Here is a 24,856-nt window from a genome sequence, read left to right as displayed (position 1 = left end):
GCAAAATAGTGGGTTTGGCTTAGTGCTGGGCCGGGTGGGTCTTGACTGATGGTGTTCCATAACTGCAAGAAAGGCTTCCCCTTTCTCCTTGCCCCACCAGGACAGAAATCTGACTCCTTCTTCTGACCCTTCCAGCAGGTTTGGGGGAATGGGGCTAAAATCCTGCTCAGTAGATAGGTAGCTGCACAAAAGAGGGCAGGACCACCCTCCCTACTGTTTTAAGTACCTTTGGTAGCTTTGCTTCTTGCATGGCTCCTGGGAGGCAAAAGTCAAAAGACTGAGTGCAAGACAGAGCACTTAGGGATGATTTCACCTCCAAATTAGTCCTTGCCTTCTTTAAAACATCATATGTGTCCTGGTCAAATGGCTGCAGAGGAACTATTCCTTGTTCTCCTTCTGCTGGTCAGCAGTCATCAGGCACTCAGTTGTACTCTGAAGGAGATTCTCCTGTTTGGTTCTCAGTTCTAGAAGCTCCCTTTGACTCACCCATTTTGCCAGGCAGTGCAGGACTGTGGGAGCTTGGCAAGGCCATTTGCCAGAACATGTGAGGTTCTGCCAATTCCTCCAAGGTTGGGCCCCAGTGCTGCTCCGAAGCTCATGGGCACTATCACTGCCCAGCATCTCAGTGTCCTGAGTTGCAGGGCCAGGGAAGTTGCATGACAATCTCATAAGAGATGCTATCACTTTGATTGCAATTTGCCCTCACCAGTCTGCTCTCTTAGGGCTCTGTCATCACCAGTGGGACCAACGACATATTTATTCTCCATGCTTATTGGCAAAGGAGCTCGGGAGGGTCGTTCTTTACTGGAGAAGCATCCACACTTGGCTCATTTGACCTATTGAAGATGGAGGTCTCAGAGGCAGAAGCAGAGAAACAAGGCTGGGGAAGATCAGAGCAGAAGTCATAGCAGCATCCTGAACTGCAGGGGAAGAAACTGAATCTAGGGCATGCAGACCCCGTAATTGTCCAGAATCCTAGAGTACACTGCACATCAAGTTTTTGAAGAGTGGCTGTTTATAGCCACGGTCAGTTTTGGATGGGAAGTTCTGGATGATAAAGTTGAGCTAAAGCTGGCTTTGAGGGCACTGCTGTCCTACGGCTGCTCCAGCTGCTGTTGCAGACCATGTTCACCTGAATGCTCTGTTCCAGCTGCCCTCTCAGAGCTTGCACCTCTGCCACCCACTTGCTCAAGTCCCTGCTCGAAGGGACTTGGTTTCAGCCATCCCAGCTCTAAATCTGGCTCTGAAGAAAGGCCAGGGGTGCCTCTGTCACATGGGAAGGCATGTGGCTGGCATCTGCTGGTCCTTCACTCCCCAAGTTGCATTGCTTTCAGCTTCTGATTCCAGTGGCTTTCTCTCTGAGCTTCTGTGGGTCTTTGCTTGCTCCTTAGGGGACACCTCTCTGAGCTCTCTGTGTCCTGCTGGTCCACTCTTTGTGTCTCTTGGACCTTTCTGTTACTCTCTCTGATTTGGTTCTCTCCTAGTAATTTTAGTCCATAATATTTTTGAGTGCCTACTGTATGCCATACTGTTTTTACACTCTTTGACACTTATGTAGCTCACTTGCTCTACCTGTCCTCTGAAAGTCTTCTGCAATGTTCAGATGGTGGTCCCATCCTTCATGCCTTCTCTAAGGACAGCAGCCCTTCGTCCTTCATGGCTTTTTTCCCAAGATGTGATGCACTCACCCATTAGCCCTGATATAATTCTTGGTTGACTTTTTCTTTCAGCACTCTTACCTCCATGGCTTCTCATGAGAAATTGGCACTTAATCTGGTTGGGGTTAATCCTTATGTTATGTGTAGCCTGGTGAGACCATCACCTCCCTTGTTCTGGTGATACTATTCCTACTGATATAATCAGAGGTGGGAGGCCCAGGGATTCTGAACCCCTGAACCTCCAGAACTTGTGCTTCTGGGTGGCGCACTCGTTTCCTGAAGGGACTTGTGTGAAGTTACATAGTGAGTTGCAGCTGGGTTCAGGTATCAGCCCCATCCTGGCTTCAGCCTTTCCTTTTCCCCTCCTCCTTGTGGTCACACCAGAACTGACCCCTCTTCTCTGCTCCCTGATCAGGGCTTCCCAATTTCAACCAGTCTACCCTAAAAAAGGGTTAATAACTTGGTATACCCCAAGGCCCAACTCAGAAAGTACCTTTCTCTCTCTTGGCCTCAGTTTCCCCATTTATAAAATGAAGGGGGTCAGCCCAGCAACTCTCTAGGGCCCCCTCCAGCCCTGATCTGTGATATTCTGAGTGCATACCATCGGCATTTCCGCTCCCATGACCCGCCAACGGGACCGAGGTTTCGGTGGCGCCGCTCACGTCACACATGGCGTAGGCGGCCCGGACTCCGCTGCAGCCTCGTCAGGAAGCCAACGGGGAGGAAAGTCCTCCCCCCACCACCCGTGGATTTTGGGAGAGGCAACCACCCACAGGGAGAATGAACATTAGCAACCTTGTGGTCGCCACTCTGAGGTGCACAGATTAGGAAAAATAAAAGGCAGGGAGAGGTGTATGTTTGTCAGTGAATCCCCTTGGCCGGGAAGCAAATCTCCATCTTGGCAGGGGGGTCTCTTACTTGATCGGGGTTGAATTCTATGAGTGACTGTAAATTTTCAGTAAAACAGCCCCGTTGGGCCTAATTTCAACCACTTAACCCAGAGGTTGCATTCTTGAAGTGTTCTGCCAAATGCATTCGTCTCCCAGGCTCCGGAGACCGCAGCTCCTGAGCGTGGCTGCACGCAGTGGCTGCACTGCCGTTGGCCTTTCTGTGCTCACCTGCCTGTGGGGGAAGCTCAATTTCTGCCCCCCCCCCCCCCGCCTTTTCTTCCCCACTCTCACATCAGTTGCCTCCCAGTGTGGCTTTTCGGCAAGCTCAGGCCTGTGCTGTCCACCCTTGCTTCTGTCAGTTTGAGACCAAGCAGCTGGGCTCCTTGGTCACAAACCTGGTCAGCTTTGGAAGCTGTATCTAAATGCCTGACTAATTCAATCAGATGCTAAGTCAGGCTGGTCAAACAACAGCTGAAACAGGCAAGCCGAGCCCAATGTACTGGTCATTGCAATTAAATATCAGTCAGCTGGACCAAACAGTGCCAAAACAACCTATCATATTGGCCCAAGAATTGGGTATCTTCAAAAAGACGGGATCATACCATAACAAAACATCCACTCAGTTTGGATAATGAACCAACTTGGTTAAATAAAACCAAAGCAATTGTCCAGCCCAGTCAAACAACCAATCAACTTGATCAAATAACCTTAAAACAACCTGTCTTTAGAGTTAAACAAAGCCAAAACACCAACCCAGCTCAACGACCAGCCATTAGGCCAAACAATGCCAGAATCGTGGGTCAGCAGGGTCAGGTAATAGCAACACGGCCAGTCTGTTGTAAACAGCCAATCAACTGCTTCAAATAACGTCAAACTATTTGGATTAATTCAGTCAAACATCCAGCCAGTTCAATCAAACCCAGTCGACTCTGTTAATGCCAAGACCCCCACCCAACCCCAACAGCCATTCTGATGGGTCTACCCAGGATAAAACAACTGGTCAACTTGGTGAAACCACCATTCACCACAGCCAAATAAACAGTCAAACCAATCAAACGATGGAAAAGCAACAGGTCACGCTGGTCACCAAGCAGTAACAAAACACCCACTCCATTCTGTCAAACAACCACTCAAGGAGGAGAGGCCGTGTCTAAACATTCAGTCAGTTCCCGTGAAGAGCCAGTTGCCTCCATACAGTGAAACCAAAACAACCACTTAACTGGGTTAAATTAACAACAAGGCCAAGTACTTAGAGAGCACCTTTGCTCTGTCCAGCATTCTCCGGCAAATGCCACCAAATCCGCACAGCACAGGGAAGGGTTGGCTTCTTTGTGCTTTACCTCTCGGCTTAACCTCGAAACATCCAGAAAGAAATCAGACCTGTCACTCGTTTGCGTAAATAAACTCTCTAACTTGGAGAGATTGGGTTTCTTGGGTCAGGAGAATGGTTGTGGGCGGAGGGCGAGAAGATTTTGAGAAAGCTGCTCCTGCCTCTTCTCCCCAGACCACAGTGGGAGAAGGAAGGAGCCCCCCTCCAGTGTCCCCTGTTGCAAAGTGCTGGGACGGGGAGACGTGTCCTTGGTGACTGGCCCTGTGAGGGGTGAGGCTGCTCAGCGTCCACAGTAACCCAAGGCTGGGCTGTAGCCATTCTCAGCACGTTCTGGGTCAGCATGTTCTCAGCCAGGGATTGCCCCTATGGTATGAGTCTGGTTTCCAAGGCCCAAGGCCCTCACTGGAACCAAGTTATCCCAAACCAGAGCCTTCCTCATCAAACCAGGCGCTCTGGTCACCTTCAGGTCTTATGAATAATGGTAACACTTACCATTAGCCAGGAACTGAGCCAAGGAACCCTTTCCATATTCCCTCACATTTTGTCTTTACGCAGCCCACTGAGGTTGGCACTGTTATTAACCCCATTTTACAGATGAGGTTCACGAAGGCTAATGGGAATCATAGAGCTATTGAGTGGCAGGGCCAGGATTTGAAGCCAGGTCCAACTTTTGGAGCTGCTGTGTCTACAAAGAATTGGAGAGAGGATGGAGGAGCAAATTGACCTGAGGTGCAGTGCACAGAGGTGCCCCAGAAGTCAGGGCACCTGTATGTGTGGCAGCTTCCCGAGAAGAGGTACTTCAGTCCCAATACAGACTCAGGTGTAGACAGGCTGAAGCCTGAATTTCAGTAGAGCACGCTCTCAACTTACAGTCCACTCTGGTGCTAAGCCCTCTTGGCCGGGGAATGCCAAATGGGCTTTACTCATTTCCCCAGAGGCTGGTGGATCCTGGGGTATCAGGACCTACAGGCAGCCTTGAGGTCTGGCTAATGGGGCAGGGGGCAGGCACCCTAAAAGCCCCTGGGGCACCTTCCTCCTGGGACCCGGGAAGCCGCTCTGAGCCCACTATTGACCACACTCGACACCCTTCCTTTCATTCAAGCAAAATCGTGTTGACTTACCTCCCTGCACTAGGCACAGACCATTTTATTGAATGCTAACGCAAATCACACGGGCAGGAAATGTCGTAAAGAGAAAAGTAATCTTCTGACGGAAAAATAAATTATCAGCCGTGTTCCGAAGGAAAAGAAACATTCTTAAGTAATTTCTCTTGCTGTTGGTATTGGCTGGCAGTGTGGGCCAGCCAAGCAAATGGTAATTTCCAAATTAGATTATACATTATGTCATATTAGTTTTATATTAGAAAAACAAACGGGATCAGAGGAGAAGTGCCAAGGTTGGCGGGCTCTCCTGGTCATGTCCGGCTGTGTTTTTACCGCAGAATGTTTAATGATTCCCGGAGAGGTGGAAGAGCAAACATTCCGACCAAAATGGGTGTGTGTGTGTGTGTGTGTGTGTGTGTGCACAGATTGGGTGCACGGAGGGGGACTCTCCTGGGAGGGGGGAGGGACAGTGTCCAGACCTGAGCCTCTGGGTATGGCCAAGGATGGGGAGGCTGCACCCTCCTTTCTCTGGGAGGTTTGGGTCCTCTCCAGAGGGCCAGGCTGAGTGGATTTGGATGAGCCTTGGCTTCAGAGTCAGGGCACCGTGGACAGCAAGTGTTCACGGGAGCAGCATGTGGAGGCACCAAGGAGGGAGGACAAGGTGGGGCCCTGTTGGTGTCCACACTTCCCCACAGGGCTGGCCCCAGGCCGTGGGAGCAGAGCTCAAAGCCAGGGAAGTGATAAGGAGGCAGACTTTAACTGAGTCATACTGTCAACTCGCCTCTGTTGAGGGCCTACTGTGTGCCAGGCAATTTCCGTGTACTTTACTCACTCTTCACAACAGCCCATACCCCCTGCCCCGCCCACTTTACACATAAGGAAATGGAAAGACAGAATAGTTAGCCTGAGATCATATTATTGGGAAGTGGCAGAGCCTGGATACGCGAACTGAGTCTGCAGGGCCTGAAACATCAACCTCCTCTTCATTGGGTGACGCTTGTACCAACGTGAACTGAGATGTTTTGGGTGATGATGACACCTGTGAACATGGGTTGGGGGGGTGGGGAGAACAGGGGAGGGAGGCGATGAATTGCTGCTCAGGTGGGTTCCTTCCTCTGCGGAGCTATCAGACCCCTGACCTCTAAAGCCTCTTTCTCCGCTAAGACTTGTTCGTGTGTGAATCTGTCTTTCACCAAACTGCGAGATCCTCGAGGGCTCCGCGGTGATCCCCGAATGCCTTGTCCCCAGCCTGGAGTTTTATATGGTTGTTGATGGTGGCAGTGGAGGCAGGAGAAAGCGAAATCTAGGTGTTTAGAGCTGGGAAGAGACCAGGGGCCTTGGGAGGCTGGTCCAGGGTTTATAGATACAGGGCCATCTGCTGCCTGCCGCGCTACCACCTGACCCCGTGGTGACAGACGTGGCTAACCCGTCACAGCACTCCTGCCCTCTCACTTGTTCTCAAGCAGCCACTACTAATCAGTGAGAGTTGGTACTAAAAAGGAGCCCCGTTGACACTGTTGAGCTAGGCCACTCTTTAGTTTACAAATGAGAAAACCAATAGCATAGAGAGAGGGGGAGGCGAGCTTCCTATCCCACAGCCAATCAGGGATAGAACATACAGTAGGGTTAAAAGAGAGGCTTTAGAAGGAATTCATTAGCACGTATCTGACAAGAAATAGTGGTGTGTTCAGCTCCAGCTGCATGGAGTCTGGATGAGGAGATAAAATAGAACCTAAGGACCAATAAGGCAGCAAGGCAGCTGGAAGTCCTTGTCCTCAAAATCTTTCCCATGTTCCTCAGGAATATGGGAAAAATAGGGCAGGCTGCATTCTCTCTCTGGATCCCAATTTCCCCATCTGTTAAATGGGGGCAGAGCTGGTTCCCAAGTTCTCTGAGATGTTAAATCCCTTCTGGTGCTGATATCCCAGGACTTTTATAGTGTCAGAATTCAGTCCAGATTCTCCCAAGACTCAGCTGCTCCTTGGGGTGAGTCAGGCCTATGGGAAGCTGCAGTAATTTTGGGAGGCCTCCAGGGGAGAGGGTGGCACCCAGCCTTCCTGTTCTGACTCCCCTGGTAGAAATCACTGCTGCTCCTGACTTGATTCCAGCTTCTTGGGAAGTAACTCAGCTCCTGAGGATTATCTGATCTGAAAGCATGTTATTCCCTCACTAAACATTCACTGAGCCCTTTTTTAGGGCCAGGCCCCTTACTGAGCGCTAGCGACTCCATCTCTGCCCTTGGAGGAGCTCATAGCCCAGCGAGGGAGGCAGAGATGCATAGGGACCACCCACATGTTGTGTGTGCCTCCAGAGCTGTGACTAGGTGGGAGACGGCATGTGGGAAGGCAAGGGAGCCCCCGGTCCAACTTGACAGTTAAGGTAGGTCTTCCTGAAAGAAGTGCTGTATGAGACACATCTTGAATGGTGAGGCAGAGGTAGGCAAAGAAGGATGCGAGAGGAGGTACTTGTTCCAGGCAGAGAGAAGAGCACATGCAAAGGCCCTGCTCTAGGAGAGTGAGTCCCAGGTTAGGGCACTACCAGTAGTTCCACGGGGTTGGAGGGCAGGACTGTGTGTGTGAGCAGCCATGGAAGTGAGCAGGGACAGAGCAGTCACTTGCTCAGAGCTATTTATTGAGTATCTACTGAACACCAGGCTAAATTGGGAAAGGCCTTGAATGGCATTTCCAAATCCCTAATTACTTCCCTTTGTGGGCCCTGGCCTATGTGCCCATGACTTTTATAACAAGAATTTGCTTCTAAGTTTAGTTCATCATTATTTGGTGATAATATGATCCCCATAGGGATAGTTGTACTGGAGGGAGTTGGGGCAGGAAACTGGCTTCAGGATGAGAAATGGTATCAGGGGCATTGCAGTTTGGGAGAAGTGAGATAACAAGAGTGGCAGCTGAGGGCAAGGCCCAGGCCAGCCTGAACTCTTCACCTGGCCTTCAGCCTTTGCTTTATCACCTTGGTGGCCCACGTCTCCCCGAGGGCACGAGATCCAGCTGCCTCACCCTGCTTATAGTTACTCTTCCCCCAGTCCCTGTGGCTGGACCCTGTGGTCTGGACATGCTAACTCCAGAGGGGAGGGAATTTCTAGCTTTGGAGCCAGAACACTGTTCAGGCTTGGAAAAGGGGGGTGGGGGTTAGTCTGGGCTGTCTGGAGCATGTGAGACACTGAACAGCAGAGGCTGGAGTGAAGTCGTTGAAGGTGCAGGAGGACAGAGAGTGCCCTTGAAGCAGGAGCCTGGTGAAAGAAAGTCCCTGAACTGGCAGGAGGTGATGGTCCCAGCCAGGAGGGAGAGCCCCACCAGTGCAGGGATCAAATATGGGGAAACTGATCCCAGGGAGAAGTAAGAAGGAGCCAGGAGCTTTGCTTACATTGTTTCACTAAAATGCCTCGATAATTTTGTGAGAGAGCATTTTTACCCCTATATTGCAGTTATTCAGATAGTAGTAGGACAGGCACAGGTTAAGTAATTTGCTCAAGGTGACACAGCCAGAAAATAGTGATGCTGATGTCAGAACTCAGTCATTCTGACTCCGCAGTCAAATCTCTTTCCAGAGCCCAACTGCTGCTCTTTGCATTTCTGATCTCTTTCCTCTTTTAGATGCTATAAACCTTCTTTCCTCCCTGTTTTCATGGGCTGTTCTCTGTGTGGAACACTCACTCTTCCTGGTAATATTCTTGCTTTTTAGGTTTGACTTATGCATCCTTTGTGAAAACTTCTTTGACCCTTCCAGGTAGTTTATTTTATTTTATCCATCCATCCATCATCCATCCATCCATCATCCATCCATCATCCATCCATCCATCCATCTATACATCCATTCATCCGTCCATCATCCATCCATCATCCATCCATCATCCATCTATACATCCATCCATCTATCATCCATCCATAATCCATCCATTCATCATCCATTCATCATCTATCCATCCATCCACCCATCATCCATCCATCCATCATCCACCATCCATCCATCCATCATCCATCCATCCATCCATCATCCATCTATCCATCCATCCATCCATCATCCATCCATCATCCATCCATCCATCATCCATCCATCATCCATCCATCCATCATCCATCCATCATCCATCCATCCATCATCCATCCATCATCCATCTATCCATCCATCCATCATCCATCCATCCATCCATCATCCATCCATCCATCCATCCATCATCCATCCATCCATCCATCATCCATCTATCCATCCATCCATCCATCATCCATCCATCATCCATCCATCCATCATCCATCCATCATTCATCCATCCATCATCCATCCATCATCCATCCATCATCCATCCATCCATCCATCATCCATCCATCATCCATCCATCCATCCATCATCCATCCATCCATCCATTCATCATCCATCTATCCATCCATCCATCCATCATCCATCCATCCATCATCCATCTATCCATCCATCCATCCATCATTCATCCATCCATCATCCATCCATCATCCATCCATCATCCATCCATCCATCCATCATCCATCCATCCATCCATCCATCCAACCATCCATCCATCCATCCATCCATCATCCATTGCTTGATCCTTTAATTTGCCCCAGAAAGATTTCTGATATCTGGATAGCTTTAGTCTCTGCGTCTTCTGGGATCCCACGGGACTTTGTAGAGCAGCCAAGCATGATTCCTGATTTCACATGTCTGTCTGCCCCACTGGACTTGAGGACAAGGGCTAATAGGTCTGACTCTCTGTCCCTGACTCTGCCCAGCACAGAGTTCACTTCCCATAGCCCTCACCCTGACTCCTCTCTTGCACAGTTGGTTTCCTGAATTTGGCCAGTTTCTGAAAGAAGGGAGAATTTGCAATGTAAGGAGTGAATTTGGGTTGATGTTGGGAACATCTTTCTGGTACCAAGAGAGACATTTATAAATAGCTGCTGTCAGACGATGGGGAGAATTGAGCTGGAGAAGCCACTAGCAAGAGGCTCCTTTTGCTCCCTGCTCTGGATATATGATGATCCTAGAACTGTAGAAAATTCTGGACCTTTTGAGGGATTTGTGCTTTTCTCAACAGCCTGGGTAGGATAAATAGTTGCTTGAAACTAGGGGAGGCAGGGAGACTCTGTGTGCCTCTGGGGACCCCTGAGGGTGAGTTGGGCCATGTGCCTGGTCCTGGGTGGATATGGGGATGGGCTGAGTACAAGTCGGTTCTTTCTAGGTTACATTGTGGTAACAGACACACCGTGGTGTACCCCAAATAGGGACTTTACAATAACCAAGGTTTATTTCTCACCCACATTATGTCTGGTCTGTGGTGCCTGTGGGTTGACTATGGCTCAGCTCCATGTTTTGCCTTTATTCCAGAATCCTCGTGAAGGAACCATCCCTATTTGGGACATGCCAGACTCAGGGCAGAGGACAAAGAGAGATATGGCCGAGCCATACAATAGCTTTAAATGCCACTTTGACTCACATTTCTTGGGCCAAACCAAGGCAAGCAGCAGCATCTGGTATCCGCCACATGGGAAGTGTAAACTCCTGCAGAGTGGAGCCTGGCAATGGGTGGGAGGCAAAGTCCTCTTACAGAGAAGGGGAAACGAATCATCGGGAGCAATAGCACAATCTACCACAGGCCAGAATCATTACGTGGACGGGAGCCAGCTCCCCCCAGCAACCTTGCATGGCCCATGGGCATCCTTTCTAACGTTAAAATTCTGGGGTGTCTCTGCAGAAGAAAAGATGCCCAGATTGGATATAATAGTGTAACTCAAGCTGTGGGGGTTACCTAGGAGAGCAAGAAAAGAGGGACAGGTGAGGGTGAGCCGGTCAGAGAGACCCGTCCTTCCATTCTTTGCCCAGCAAACTCCTACCCTTCCTTCAGGACCAAATTCTAAGGTCACCTCTTCTAAGATGCCCTCCAGGATGGGCCCTCCAAGCAGATTTGATGCTCTTCCTCTGTGCCCCCACTGGCCCTCTGCTTCCCTTATTTCATATCTACCACTCTGTGCTGTGAGGTCTCCTTAAGTGTCAGAATACTCGCCAGAGCAATGCGTTCTGGAACCCATTTCTAATGCCTGCAGGGATTGATTGTACACACACCTTCCCGGTCCATGTTCAGGGGTATCATGTTGGTAGCTTGAAATTGGCCACGGTGGGAGAACTTATAGGAATCAGCAGATACTACAAATCAGGGCTGTTTTCCTTCCTGAAAGCCAGTTGTTAGACATTTACCAGCAACCATTGTCATGGAATGTGGACAACTTGAGGGCCAGGTGTAACCCAGTCACCTATGGTGGCTGGGGGGACTTAGGTAATCCATGGTGGCGGGCTGAATGTGTGAATGGGTGATAGTGGCGTAAAGCAGTGCAACAGGTGCTGCCTGGTTGCACTTTGAGTTCCCGTCTCTGTTGGTTCTTTCTTGTGTCCCCTCACTCTCCCAGGTCCTGGCTCTGTGCTCTTGGCCCCAGGGGAGGTCCGTGACAGGGCAGAACACAGACGTGCCTGCCAGTCTTTCTGGCCTTTGTTTTCCCAAACTTGGAGCTTTTAGAATTTAGAGTGTTTACAGAGGAAGTACGGGGGAGACGAGGTATAAACAGTGTTTTGAAGAAACACAGAGAAGAGAGAAGAGGTGTGGCTGGGCCTGTGTGTCCCAAGCAGCTTTGCTGGAAGGTGACAAGGGTCTCTGGAGGAATGGTGTGGGGTGCAGCCAGCAGATGGGTCAGAGAGGGTGGCCGAGGGCAGTCAGACACACAGGGGTCACCGAGATGGGCTCTCAGGTGTAATCCAGGTGAGTCAATGCTTGGGCAGTAAGGGCCCTGCCTGCCCCTTTCCCTTGGGCCTCACCCTTAAGCATCATGGAAGATTCAAGAAAGGTGGAATGACCCCAGGGGAGGAGAAATCCAAAGAAGTTCCTGGGTGGACTTTTTCACCATCCCAGCAGAATGGGAGCTTGGGGTAAGAAATTAAGTTATAGGAAACAAAGAAAGTGGTATTTCTTACACACTCCCAGCACCCCCACTGCCAGCTCCCAAGACTTGACCCGTGGTTTATGTCCACTGCTCATTGCAGGCATTTTCTGTAAAGGGCCAGATAGTAAATATTTACAGCTTTGCGGGCCGTATGGCCTCTGTCGCAGACGGAGACACACCGTGGCATATCCCAAATGGGGACTTGACAATAACCAAAGTTTATTTCTCGCCCACATGAAGTCTTGTCTGCGGTGCCTGTGGGTTGACTATTGTAGCACGAAAGCAACCATAGACAATACTTCAATGAAGGAGTGTGGCTGTGTTCCAGTGAAACCTCATTCACAGATTTTAGATTTCGTGCAATTTTGTGCATCTCAAAATAGGATTCGTCTTTTGATTTTTTCCCCCCTGACCTTTGAAAATGTGAACACCCAACGTCTCTTGCAGGTGGTGTCCCGGATTCAGCCTGCAGGTTGTAGTTTACTGAACCCTGATCTAGATGAGTGAGTGAGTGAATGAGTCGGTTGGTGAGAACGTCATTCGGGGTACATGTGCCCGAACAGAGAGGGGCGGGAAAGCACACTCACCTGAGGGCACACAGCAAGAACCTGACTGGAGTGGGGATGCCCCCTCTCCTCTGCAGCCCGCCTCCATGCCATCCCACGCCTACCCCCCAGCACTGCCTCTGCCTCCCTGGGCCCTGGCAGAATCCACAGCCACCCAAGGTGCTTACCTGCCCTTCCCGAGTGGCAGAGAGGCTGGGCCCCCTGCAGGAGGGTGGCCCGGCAGCTGGACCCAGCGAGGCGGGCGGGCTGTCCGTGTTCAGTCTCTGCAAAATGAGTGTGGACACAGCCCGGGCCCAGTGGGGCGGCCCACCCTGGTCTGCCCAGATCAGGTTCCCGGCGGCGTCTGAGCATTGTAAACATGGTGGCTGGACGGGCCACCTCTCACGAGGCCCACTGAAGGCGGCCCTGCCCGGGAGGAAAGCGGGATTGGGGCTGACAATTTGACATAAACCACAGGACAGTGTCCGGCAACTGGGAAAACCTAGCCACCTCCTCCCCAACGCCCCCACTCTCACTCTTGGAGCAGCTGCTCCCAATTACCTCCCCCTCTGGAGCGGGGGTCTTTGGAACAAGGAGGCCCCTTAGAGACCCCCTAGGTTAGCCTTCTTGGCAGGGATGGAGAAACTGAGGCTCGGCAGGGCAAAGGCAGTCCTGTAAGATCACGTGGTTGTCATCAGACTGAGTCTAGTGACTGGATTTGTCCAGTCTGGATTTGTCGCGGCCCTCCCATGACACAGTTCTGGAACCCTGCCAGGCCGGTCTGGAAAAGAGACCCTCAGATGGCAGCTGGGACCCTGCCCTCAGCCTTCGGCTGATCCCAAGGTGACTCTTTGGATTCATTAAGAAGCACTGGAGTGGGGAGCAGGGGGCCTGGTTATCAACCCCCCCGTGACTGCGGGTCCTCACCACAGCCCTGTGAGTTTTGCTCAGAGGGGTGAAGTGACTTCCCCAGGGTCGCTCAGCTGGCCAGTGGGAAAGCCCCAGTGCAGACCCAGGCTCATAGGATTTCAAGTCTGTACTTTTCCCAGTGACCCTGGTTCCAGCCGCAGCCCTGGCCTTGCGGTGTTCCCTTCCTCTCTGGGGTTGCTGTGGATGGTCTCAAAGCTTCTCCAGGCCCTCAGGAGGCCGAGCTTGCTGCCCACCCAAGGATCCCACAGCCCAGATGCCTTATGCCGACCTCTTATATAGACACTCTGTCCCTCTGACATTATGGGATCCTCACAGCTGAGTCCCAGCCCATGACACATCCCCAGCCCCCAGTCCCCAGCCCTCAGCTCCTCCCGGAGTTGGTCGTGGCCCAGAAATTGCTAAATGCTTGTCGAAGAACCCACAAGCAGGACAGATCTCACTTCTCTTTCCTGTCCTGCTCCAGGCCCCTATTGCCATGGCACTGCCATAAGCTTACACACAGGGACACACTAATGCCTGTGCCCATACAGGCTGCAGGCAGGGCTTCATACATTTACACATGTAGGTAAATGGACACGGTGTACAAAGAGGACAGAATTATGATTGAAGGGCACTTATAGTATATTGGGCTGTTAAATGGTTGACATGGGCCACCTCTCTGCCGCTTGTAGCAGGCTGCTCTGTCTTTGCACACTGATGTGCACACACTCATGTGTAGGCTCAGACACAGGACACAGAGGCCGGTGCTTGTCTCTGTGTGTTGACATGCACATAGGCGTCCACGGCTGGGGATTCTCTTATCAGGACACACGTACTCACGTATGCACACATGCATGCACACCCACACACACTCTCTCACGCTTTTGCACTGGCAGGCACACCGCCACCACCCGAACTCGGGATTAACAATCCTCTCTGGGATCTCTAGACTTTCACTTTCTTGTTCCCGACACATTCCAACGTTCTACTCAGGAGTTAGATCTGGGGATGGGGACCTGGGGGGCCTGGGAATGGCAAAACAGGCAATTTGGAAAATTCCTGTTATTTTTGAGCTCTTTCCAAAGATGCCCACGGGAGCCATGGTTGGGCCTGCAGGTGCTCTGCCTTGGCTGGCCCTGGTACCGCAGAGCAGGTCTCCCCATGGCCCGGCCTGTTCCCGACACCTAGTTCATGACTGGTCCTGCCCTCCACTCTCTGCTGGAGAGTGCTGTGCTTGTTCAGCCCGTCCCTCCCCAGACCTGGACACCCGAGCTGTGGATTGATACCCACAACAGCTAACATTGAGCACTTGCTGTGGGCCAGGCACTTATTCTAAGTTCTTTACATACATTGGTTCATTTTCTCAACAATTCTAAGTGGTATAAACTATGGCCATGTCCATCTTACAGATGAGGAAACTGAGGCACAGAGAGGCAAAGCAATTGACCTGAAGTCACACAGCCAGGAAGCAGAAGAGACAGGATTCAACCCTGGCAACTTGACTACAGAGTTGCCATCGTATCATTCCACGGTGATGACTCTCATGACCCTGGAGAGGCATCAGGACCTTGAGATCCTAAGGAAGACAGAGAGGAGGGGATTTTCACCTCTTGCAGGCCTACTGTGTGCCAGGCCCTGTCCTGAGCATGCTCACCAGCTTCCCTCCACCAGATCCCAGCCACTAGCTCTCCTCTACACTGCAGCTGGCAGACACTTCCTCAAGCCCACATGTGGTCCCACTGGCTCAGGGCCTCAGGACTTGTGCAGTCTCCTTCGGGGTTCTGGGCTCCACATGAAAAGAGCTCCCATGGGGTAGAGCCAGGGCTGCAAATGAGAAGCCTGCGTTGATAGGGCTGGGCTGTGCAAAGGGGGCGCAGAGTCCACAAACCTCTTCTTCCCTATCTTGGATTCCCTTCTTCCCCACATGTATCCTAAGCCTGGTTTAAGTTCTCATGCCTCCTGGTTTTATTTAATATTGTACATTCTCCATCACCTCTTCCCAGCTTGAAAGCCCACAATTGCCGCCTCTTCAAGGAAGCCTTCCTGGATCATAGAGCTGGTATAGATGCTCCCTCTGCCAGGCCCCAACTGCCCTGTGCTGCTCTCATCATCTAGCCCCTCAATCGCCCTTGGGTTAGATAGTGGTGACGGATTCCATGGGTATTTATTGAGCACCAACTCTACCAGGCACTGGTAAGAAATCCATCAGCAAGACAGACCCAGTCTGCTTTTACCAACCTCCTAATCTTTCTTTTCCCTTGGAACTGGGGGCTCTTCCACCAACTGGACCTCATTAATTTTATGAATGCTGTCCCCATTGCCTGTCATAGAAGTGGCACATAGTAGGTGCTTAGTGCATCTTTGAGGGATAGAATTTGTAATCTTGATTGTGGAATATTATCCTTATGATGCTTAAAAAGTTAATCTGATTTACCATTCTAGTTCAGTTTGGCCTGGGAAGAGAGGGGGCGCCCAAAGGGTGCAGGCCTTGGCTTAAGGATGGGCTGGTGGGCGGGGATGGCCTCAGTGGCAGAGGTGTCTGTCTTTGTTTCCAGCCCCAGCCTGGCTGCCCCCACCCCCGCCCCACCTGCCATCCACATGGTGGAGACCCGATGAACAAGGGCCTTCCTGTCTTTCTCTCTTTCCCCCTTTTCTAAAAATAAGCTGGAAGCTTCCCTTCATCTGCCCCCAATTTTCTCCTGTTTGACCTCTGTGACCCCGTGTCCTCTGACGAGGCCACATGTGTACCCACTGTTGGACAGATGGGTCGACCCTGTGGCACAGATGGTGGGAGCCGGGAGCTCGCCCTGGCCTCTGCCCCAGCCCGCCCGGCCCCTCCAGCTATGCCCTTCCTGGGAACAAAACCCTGAGCCAGCCCTTGGTCTGCAGGGTGGGGATGGGGGAAAACTTGCTTACAACAGGAAGCTCCACCCACGTTTTATGAACCGTTATGATAATAATAATCATCACCCAGATTTGTATACACTAAACACTTTCACATCTGTTACCTCCTTTAGCCTGTGCAACAAGATCTTGAGATCGGTATTATTGTTAATACTGGATTGAATAGAAGAGAAAACCAGAGAGGTTAATTTACTTCCCTAAGGCTGCATAGCTAGTAAAAGGCAAGACCCCAGGATTCAAATCCAGGTCTCTCAAATTTAAAATACCAGCCCTTTCCATTCACCCTCCTGCTGGCCAATGTCTGAACCAGGCAGTGGCTTTGCGACTATGCACAAAGTCCTCCAAGTTGTTCTTTCATCTGTGATTTACTGAGGATCTATTTGCATTGGACACTGTGCTGGGAGCTCCACCACAATCCTGGGACGAAGGAACTATTAAACTTATTCGGAGGAAGAGGAAGTGGAAAATCAGAGATACTGCATGACCTGTAAAGACTAATGTTCACTAAGAGATGACGTCAGAGCTTGGATGGAGGGCTGTCTGACTTTCTTTCTTCTGCAAAACAATTCACAACAGCTGGCATCATGGGCTTCATTTGTGATTGACTTATTTACTCAGAACATCCTCCAAGTGCCAAGCACAGGACCCAGGAATGATCAAGACACACAGATCCTGACCTAGTGGGATTTATGATCTAATGGGAATTGGATCTGTAAATGGCAATTACCGTGCAGAGTGGCAAACCATTAATTGGCCCTCATGGTTAGCTTCGCACGGTGTTTATAGCTCACCAAGGGCCCCACATGGAAATCTGGCCATTTCTGTGTTCTTCTGCAAATTGTCCAGACATCACTTCTGAGCCCTCTCACTTGGCATTCAAAGCCCTGAGGTGTGGTAGTGTCCACCTCTACCCCCTGTCCTCATTCCCTGCTGGCCCCCTCCCTCGCATTAGGCTTCTGCACTACCAAAGTGCTCGAGCCCCTCCTGCCTAGGGGCTGTTTCACATGTTGGCCTGCTGCTTGGAATGCCTCCTTTCTCACCCCCAGCTTTCTTCTGGTTAACCCTGACCCTGCAAAACTCAGTCCAGGTGGTTTCCTCCCCTGGCTAACTGGGTGATCGGAAGGAGGTGAGTTTCTTTGTCATCGGAGATATACAAGCCAAGGATGGAAAATCAGGGCAGGGAGAAAAATCGCTGAACCTCTATGGGCCTCAGTTTTCTTTTCTATAAAGTGGGTTCAAGAACAGTATTTGAACAGGAACGTTACAGAACAGAACAAAGATAACGGCTTTGTTAGAGGGAAGCGCAGTGCTGAAAGAGGCAATGTAACCCAGCCTGTGGGGACAGGAAAGCTTACCAGAGGGTGCAATGCCTGGGATGAGCCTCAGAGATGGTATTATTATTACTGGATAGCATATATTATACTTTTTATGTGTGGGGTGCATGTAGCAATTTAATCCTTGCATGTAGCAGTTTAATCCTTGCAACAACCCTTTGAGGCAGGTACTGGCATCCCTATTTTACAGATTAGGAAACTGAGGTACAAAGAGATTAATGCCTTGCTTAGGAACATGCAGCTGCCTGGGTTCTAACCTGGGCAGTAGGCTCTAGAGTCCCCACAAGAAGGGGATGAGAAATGGGGGGTGGAGGGGAGAGCCCACCTGTCCTACTCTGGGACAAGTATCACTATATTTAAACATTTTTTTAATTGTTAAATTTGACATACATACAAAGAAAAGAAAGAAAAAGCAATGATTTTCAAAGTACACTTCAACAAATAGTTACAGAACAGATTTCAGAGTTTGTTATAGGTTACCCTTCCACTATTTTGGATTTTTTTTTTTCTCTAGCTGTTCCAAACACTGGAAGGCTAGAAGAAATATTTTTTGCTTTTCTGTGAAAAATAACATATACACAAAAAAAAGCAATGCATTTCAAAGCGCACTGCAACAATTAGTGGTAAAACAGATTTCAGAGTTAGGTATGGGTTACAATTCCACCGTTTTAGGTTTTTCTTTCTAGCTGCTCTAAGATCCTGGAGACTAAAAGAAATATCAATATAAGAATTAACAATCATGCTTGTTTGTCAAACACTACCTTCTCTGTAGAATGCCACCGTCACCTTTGATCTTTCTGCCACTCTTTAGGGGTATTTGGGCTATGCCCATTCTAACTTTTTTCACGTTAGAAGGGGCTGTCGATAATATGGGATAGGGGGATGGAACTAGCTGATGCTCTGGAGAGGCTGGCCCCTCGGCATTTCAGGACTTCTCTGGTCCAGGGACTCATCTAGAGATGAACATCATTATATTTAACAAAAACTATTAAGGTGACCGCCTCCCTCTCTCCATGCCCCTTGTGAGCAGACAAATGCATTCCTTGGCCCACCTGGGATGGGGACAGTTGCTCAGACTCCATGCACCCCAGGGCAGGGATTGCCGTCTCCGGGAGGGTTGTGTCTGGACCAGCACCTCTAACCTGCCTGGGTTAGATGAGGGTCAGGGTCTCCTTCTCCTCATTTCACAGATGAAGGAACTGGAAGAGAGAGAGAGAGAGAAAGAAACGGGGGCACTCACCCAGATGGCGACTCAAAGCTGAAACCCTAGACTCTGAGGCTAGAACATTTCCTTAGTAATGGTGCCATCCATCAGAGCCTTTTCTTTTGCACCAACTAGGTGCTGGGAATTGGATGGAAAAACCTGTATTAAACAACTAGCGCCAGGCCTGCCACGGCACCTGCTCAGTGCATGAGTGAGTGAATAAATGCACGGATGATCAGATGTAGAAGTCAACTAGAAATGGATCGGGCATTCCTGCTGCTACTGGGCTCTTCCCGCTCCCACCCCACATGCTGGCAGGGGCAGCGGAGAGCCAGCTGGCGGTGTTTGCTTTACCTGGTCCTTTCCTTCTCCTGTGGAGCCGGAGCCCAGCGTCAGGGCCTGTGTTTATTCTTACTCAACAACCAGCTGTTGCCTCCCCCAGCACCCATCCTCTTTGCCCCCAACCTCCACACTGGGATGGGTTCTGGGGTGCAGGGTCAGTGGGGGCCGTTCTGACCTGGCTGTGTCTGAAAGCCAGGGGTCATCGCTGTCAGTAAAGAGCCATGATAAAAATGGCTCTCTCCCCTTCCATCTGCAGGGGCTTATCCTTTCTTTCAAGCTCTTTCCCTGCCTGTGATCCAAAGAGGTTTTCACAACCCATTTTAGAACTGATAGAAAGGCCAAAACCAAGTGAAATGACTTATCCCTGCTCAGGGACCACATCCTGGGACTCTTACCAACGTGAATGGTTCCCTCCCTTCCTCTCTCTCTCCCTCCTTCCTTCACTTCCTTCCTTCTTTCCACTCCTTCTCCTTTTTTCCTGCTTTCCACAGATATTTGTGTGATGCAGGAGGAGAATAGGAGAGTGGAATAGGCAGGCACTATGGACTGGAAAGAGCCTGGATTAGAAGTTAGGAATCTTGAATTCTGGTCCTGGATCAGCCATGAATCTAGGTGTGGCCTTAAGAAAGTCATGCTCCCGCCCTCATCTTCAGGTGTGTTTATTAATAACTTTACTTTTAATTAATATTAATAATATTAATAACTTGTGCATATTAATAAGATGTAGCTCCTGTCCTTCTCCTTGGCAGAATTGTTGTAAGAGTCAATTCAATAAAGCATCCTTCTTCTTCCATCTGCCCATCCGTCCATCCATCCATCCATCCACACATCCATATCCATCCCCCGTGCCCCTGCTGTGAGCCATGCACTATAGAGAAGGGCCATACCTGCCTCAAATGCCATCTCTTCCAAGTGATTTTCTCAGCTTCTCTGCTGGAAACTGTCTGCTCATCCCTGCCTCTTCCTGGGCAATGTCTGTCCCTCCAGTGTCACAGTCATCACTCCTCCTTTGGTCACAATTAGTCCATCACCAGGTGGGGAGGCCCAAAGGGACAAGTACCAAGATGGATCCATTTGTTTCCCCAGGTTTGTCTAGCCCTCAGCCCTTGCATGAGCATCAATGGACATTCTCTGCGTTTATAGCTGTTAGATCCATCCCAACCCAAGTCCTAATTCACCCTCAGCTTTCCAGGATATTTTGAGTCAGAGTTAAGGGGTCTGGGGATCTGATGGCCTCTTCTCTTTGTAATCTTAGCCTGATTCTCCTTAAAGGCAGGCGTTCTAGCTCCCTCATTTCAGAGATCCAGAGAAGTTGAGTCTGACCCAGGGTTCCACAGCAAGCCCGGGGAGGCTTGGACTAGAAGCCCTATCTTCTTGTGTCTGTCAGCAACCCACGTGGCCTCACTCACTCGGGAGCTGCCCACGGAGATTTGCCACATGGACCACAGGCTGGAGGAGTAATCTCTGAATCACCAGCTTCCCTCTCTGTCTTCCCTTCCCAGACTTGCCCAGCCAGCTCAGGCAGCCCTGCTGCACCTGGCCTGCTGGCTGTCCTGGAAAGATCCTGGGACAGGGTGAAGATCAGAGAGCAGGGAGTTTGTTATTTTCAGACTGGGGCCTGCTCTAGAGTTTCCAGGCCTCCACTGGCTGGCTGGCTGGCCTCACCCTGTCTTTTCTGGGTTTGGCCAGCTGCGGCGGCCCCCAGGCCGCTCTGAGTGACAGGGGTCAGACTTCCCCCCAGTGCCTGCAACGTGTCATTGGTAGCTGCGAGCTGGCCCCCCCAGCGTCCCTGCTCCCAGCGGCCGGGTCCAGCAGGGAAAATGCACTTGATGGGCGGGCTGTAAACGAGCCGTCAGCAGAGGTGGTCTCACCCCTCCTTGCTTCTCTCCATCCCTCAGAGTCTTGCTCTGGGCCACATTGGAAGAATTAGGGGGCGGCTGGCAGAGGGAGGTGGCTGGTTCCCATGGCGGGGACCGTGCATAAGTCCTAACACATTGGCGCTGCGTGTGTGCCCTGGCCTGGGGAAGCGGGCCCTGGCAGTGCACACCCCATCCTGGGGGTCTCTGTGGGTCTTGCAGTTCAGACCCCCATCCTGGGGGGCGACTCTCCCCAACTGGCCTCGTGGCCTTTCTGGACCAGAAAAGAGCTCCCAGCCGTTCTCTTCTCTGCATTTGTTACAAATTCTTCTCATCGTGCGTGAAAAGGGTGCAGACTGTGGGCTTGTACTTGGGCCCTGGGTCAGCAGCCCATCCCTCTCCAGGCCTCCATTTCCTTGTGGGGCTTGGTGACGTCGGATGCAGGCCTTCACTGTTTGCAGCGTCGCCAGCTGGCTACTGCCTTTGCGCTCCGCCACCACCCTGGTATGCCCACACCCATTTTACAGATAAAGAAACAGATGCTCAGAGAGTTTAAGGTGACATGCTGGTCAGGTAGCTAGAAAATGGCAGAGCTGGGATGGAACCCGGGACTATGGTATTGCACACAGCCCAGACCCTTTCACCTTCTGCATGCCCTTCCAGAGAGCCCATACTCTACAGGTCTCGAGCGCCTTGTGTGAGCAGCCCTGGGGGCCGGGGTGCTGCCCAAGCTGGGGCTCTCCTGTGCCAGGGGAGTCTCCGGGGGAAGGGAGGCTGCAGACAGGAATCCCGGGGATGGTGCTGAGGGGGAAGGGGGCTTTTCTGCAAACCTCCAGGACTGAACCAGCTACCTTCCTCTCTTTTCTGCGATAACTCAAGTCCTCCCCTCCCTTCTTTATATCATTAAAGAAGTAACAATAATTAAGAATGTTTAGGGTGCCAGCAACATCCACAGCCTGTGTGAAACCTTTTATATGCACATTGTCACTGACAGCTCAGAACGTGTGGAGGGTGAGGCCCTTTTATTATCTATGTCTGAGAGATGAGGTGAGGGGTAGACTCAAGGTCCTATGGCAGAGGAGGGGGTTAATCGCAGGCCCGTGGGGGACTGTGCTATTCTCTCTGTCTCAGGCCACTTCCTGGGGGGGCAGGAGGAGCAGGAGCTAATCGATCGTTTTCCAGCCCAGGTCAAACAGGAGGCAGTTAAATGGGCTTTTTGGAGCATGCATGCAACTTGGGCCAGGACACCTGGCTTCTCTCTGATCCTCAGTCTGCTTATCTGTCAAATGGGCTAGCTTCTCCTATCTCTGCAACCTCCGGAGGTCCCTGGCTCCCAGGTGCTGGCAGATGTGGAGAGGTTTTGGGGTATCAAGAGTCTGGCCCCATGATGGAAGGAGTTGTCAGCTCAGGGGAGATTCTGAGGTCCAGGCCATGAGGCAGGGGCAGGACTGCTTAGGCCTGGAGGCGGGGGCCAGGGCAGGGATGTCACTCATCCGCTGGTGGTGCTGTGAGCATCCAGTGCTCACCCTACTGAGCCCCGATTCAGCCCTGGGTGACACATGGATTTGACTGCTGGGGAAATCTGCTCGGGGGGCCTGGGGTCAGGGAGCAGGGGTAGAACGACTGATCAGCCTAAAATTAGAGCCTGGAATTCTGAGGGTTTCCAGGGCACCCCATTCCCCATTTGGAAGTGGCTCATAGTGTTCTCCATAGTGGGTGCCCCACCTGGGTGGCTTTTCAGTGACCAGGGCAGGCACAGCTGCAGCTGCTGCACTGGTGCAGGGAAGGTCTGGGTTTGGTCCTGGGGCAGCCTCTCCCCGGCTGAGCCACCAGGGCTTCTCTGGGCCCCTAACTGCCACCTGTCCTGGCTGCCTGATGATTCCCACCCTGGCCAGCTACCAAGGTGCCCAGGAGGACTCACTTGGACAAACATAAGTTGTGAGGTGCTATATGTGTCGTCACTGGAAAAGTGCAGGGTGCCCAAGGAAGGCAGGTTTTATGGCAATCTGTGGTATCTGGGAAAAGCCTGAGCCCTCTCTGATGAGTTCACAGCTTCAGATGCTTTCCTATGGCTCCCAGCCTGCTCTTCTACTTATTCCCTGTTGCTTCTTCATAGAAAATGCTTCTTTGACTGAGTTAAAATCAGAACAGTCCAATAATGGAATGGGCTACACTGAGAGGCAGTGAGTTTTCTGTCACTGGAGGTATTCAAGGCAAGGCTGGATAACTATCTATGGCTTAGACTAGATGCAACCAAAATTCCTTCTGACTCTGAGTCTGGGTCATCTGTTCATGCGGGCCTCACTTCCCCCATTCCCTCTGTCTCGGGGATGTCCTGCTCAGACTGGAGGCACCCTACCACCTGCCCCTCTGCACTGTCCTGGGCTGAACAACCTCAGCAGCCTCACAGCTCCCCAGGAGTTATGGTCCTGTCCTTGTCACCCCTGGGCCTCCTCTTCTGGACATATTCCAATGCTCTCGTCATTGACCCTCCCACAAGGGCCTCAGTCTCCACCCCCCTGTAGAGTGGAGATGCTAATGCCTAATGTCCCAGCTTTCAGAGCTGGGTGGAGACAAGACGGCAATCAACTAACTTACAGGCACCTCAGCAACCATGAAGTCCAGTTCTCCTCCAAAGACTCTCTTGTTCGAGAGCTGAGACAACTGAGGTCTGGGAAGAAGGACATATTCAAGGCCACTGATGAAGCAGGGGAACCAGCCCTTGAACCCAGTTTCTTACTATCTGGCCCTGTGCTTGGCACACACCCAGGTACCAAAGGTGTCTGGCTGGACAATTATGAACCTGAGCTTGAGTATTGCCATTTACGGGGTATGTGGCTTGGAACAAATAATGTTACTTCTTTTTATTTATTTATTTATTTAAAAAAATTTAACAAATGAACTAAAGCATTAACATGTGATCATTCTGTTCTACATACATAATAAGTAATTCACAATATCATCACTTAGTTGCATATTCATCATTTCTTAGAACATTTGCATCAATTCAGAAAAATAAGGACAACAGAAAAAGAAAATGAAAACAGAAAAAAAAAGATTATACATACCATATCCCTTACCTCTCCCTTTCATTGATCACTAGCATTTCAAACTAAATTTATTTTAACCTTTGTTCCCCCTATTATTTGTTTTTATTCCATATGTTCTCATCTGTTGACAAGGTAGATAAAAGGAGCATCAGACACAAGGTTTTCACAATCACACAATCACATTGTGAAAGCTATATCATTATTCAATCATCATCAAGAAACATGGCTTCTGGAACACAGCTCTACATTTTCAGGCAGTTCCCTCCAGCCTCTCCATTACGTCTTGAATAACAAGGTGATATCTACTTAATGCGTAAGAATGACCTCCAGGATAATCTCTCGACTCTGTCTGGAATCTCTCAGCCATTGACACTTTATCTCACTTCACTCTTCCCTCTTTTGGTCGAGAAGGTTTTCTCAATCCCTTGATGCTGAGTCTCAGCTCATTCTGGGATTTCTGTCCCACGTTGCCAGGAAGGTCCACACCCCTGGGAGTCATGTCCCACATAGACAGGGGGAGGGTGGTGAGTTCGCTTGTTGTGTTCACTGGAGAGAGAGGCCACATCTGAGCAACAAAAAAGGCTCTCTGGGGGTGACTCTTAGGCCTAAATTTTAAGTAGACTTGACCTATCCTTTGTGGGGTTAAGTTTCATATGAACAAACCCCAAGACTGGGGGCTCAGCCTGTAGCTTTGGTTGTCCACACTGCTTGTGAGAATATCAAGAATTCAACTTGGGGAAGTTGAATTTCTCCCCATTCTCTCAATGTCACTTTTTT

The 24,856-nt window shown here is 50.6% G+C and overlaps 1 long non-coding RNA gene across 2 annotated transcripts; it reads right to left on the bottom strand.

The window, feature by feature from the left end:
* Positions 1-5,889: 5,889 nt before the first annotated feature.
* LOC143663115 (uncharacterized) lies at positions 5,890-20,255 on the bottom strand. 2 transcript variants are annotated; one of them, XR_013165819.1, is made up of 6 exons: positions 20,061-20,255; positions 18,680-18,826; positions 14,837-14,965; positions 12,669-12,906; positions 10,673-10,752; positions 5,890-6,020 (listed from the first exon to the last, which is right to left on the bottom strand). It is a non-coding gene; the product is annotated as an uncharacterized LOC143663115 (long non-coding RNA). The 2 variants fall into 2 exon arrangements; XR_013165814.1 differs by lacking the exon at positions 10,673-10,752 and having other exon boundaries at positions 20,061-20,252.
* Positions 20,256-24,856: the final 4,601 nt, after the last annotated feature.

This window comes from Tamandua tetradactyla, chromosome 2 (genome assembly GCF_023851605.1).
Source record: "Tamandua tetradactyla isolate mTamTet1 chromosome 2, mTamTet1.pri, whole genome shotgun sequence".
Classification (NCBI taxonomy): domain Eukaryota; kingdom Metazoa; phylum Chordata; class Mammalia; order Pilosa; family Myrmecophagidae; genus Tamandua; species Tamandua tetradactyla.
The sequence above is the reverse complement of the archived record's forward strand: the minus strand, read 5'-3'. Positions and strand labels throughout refer to the sequence as shown.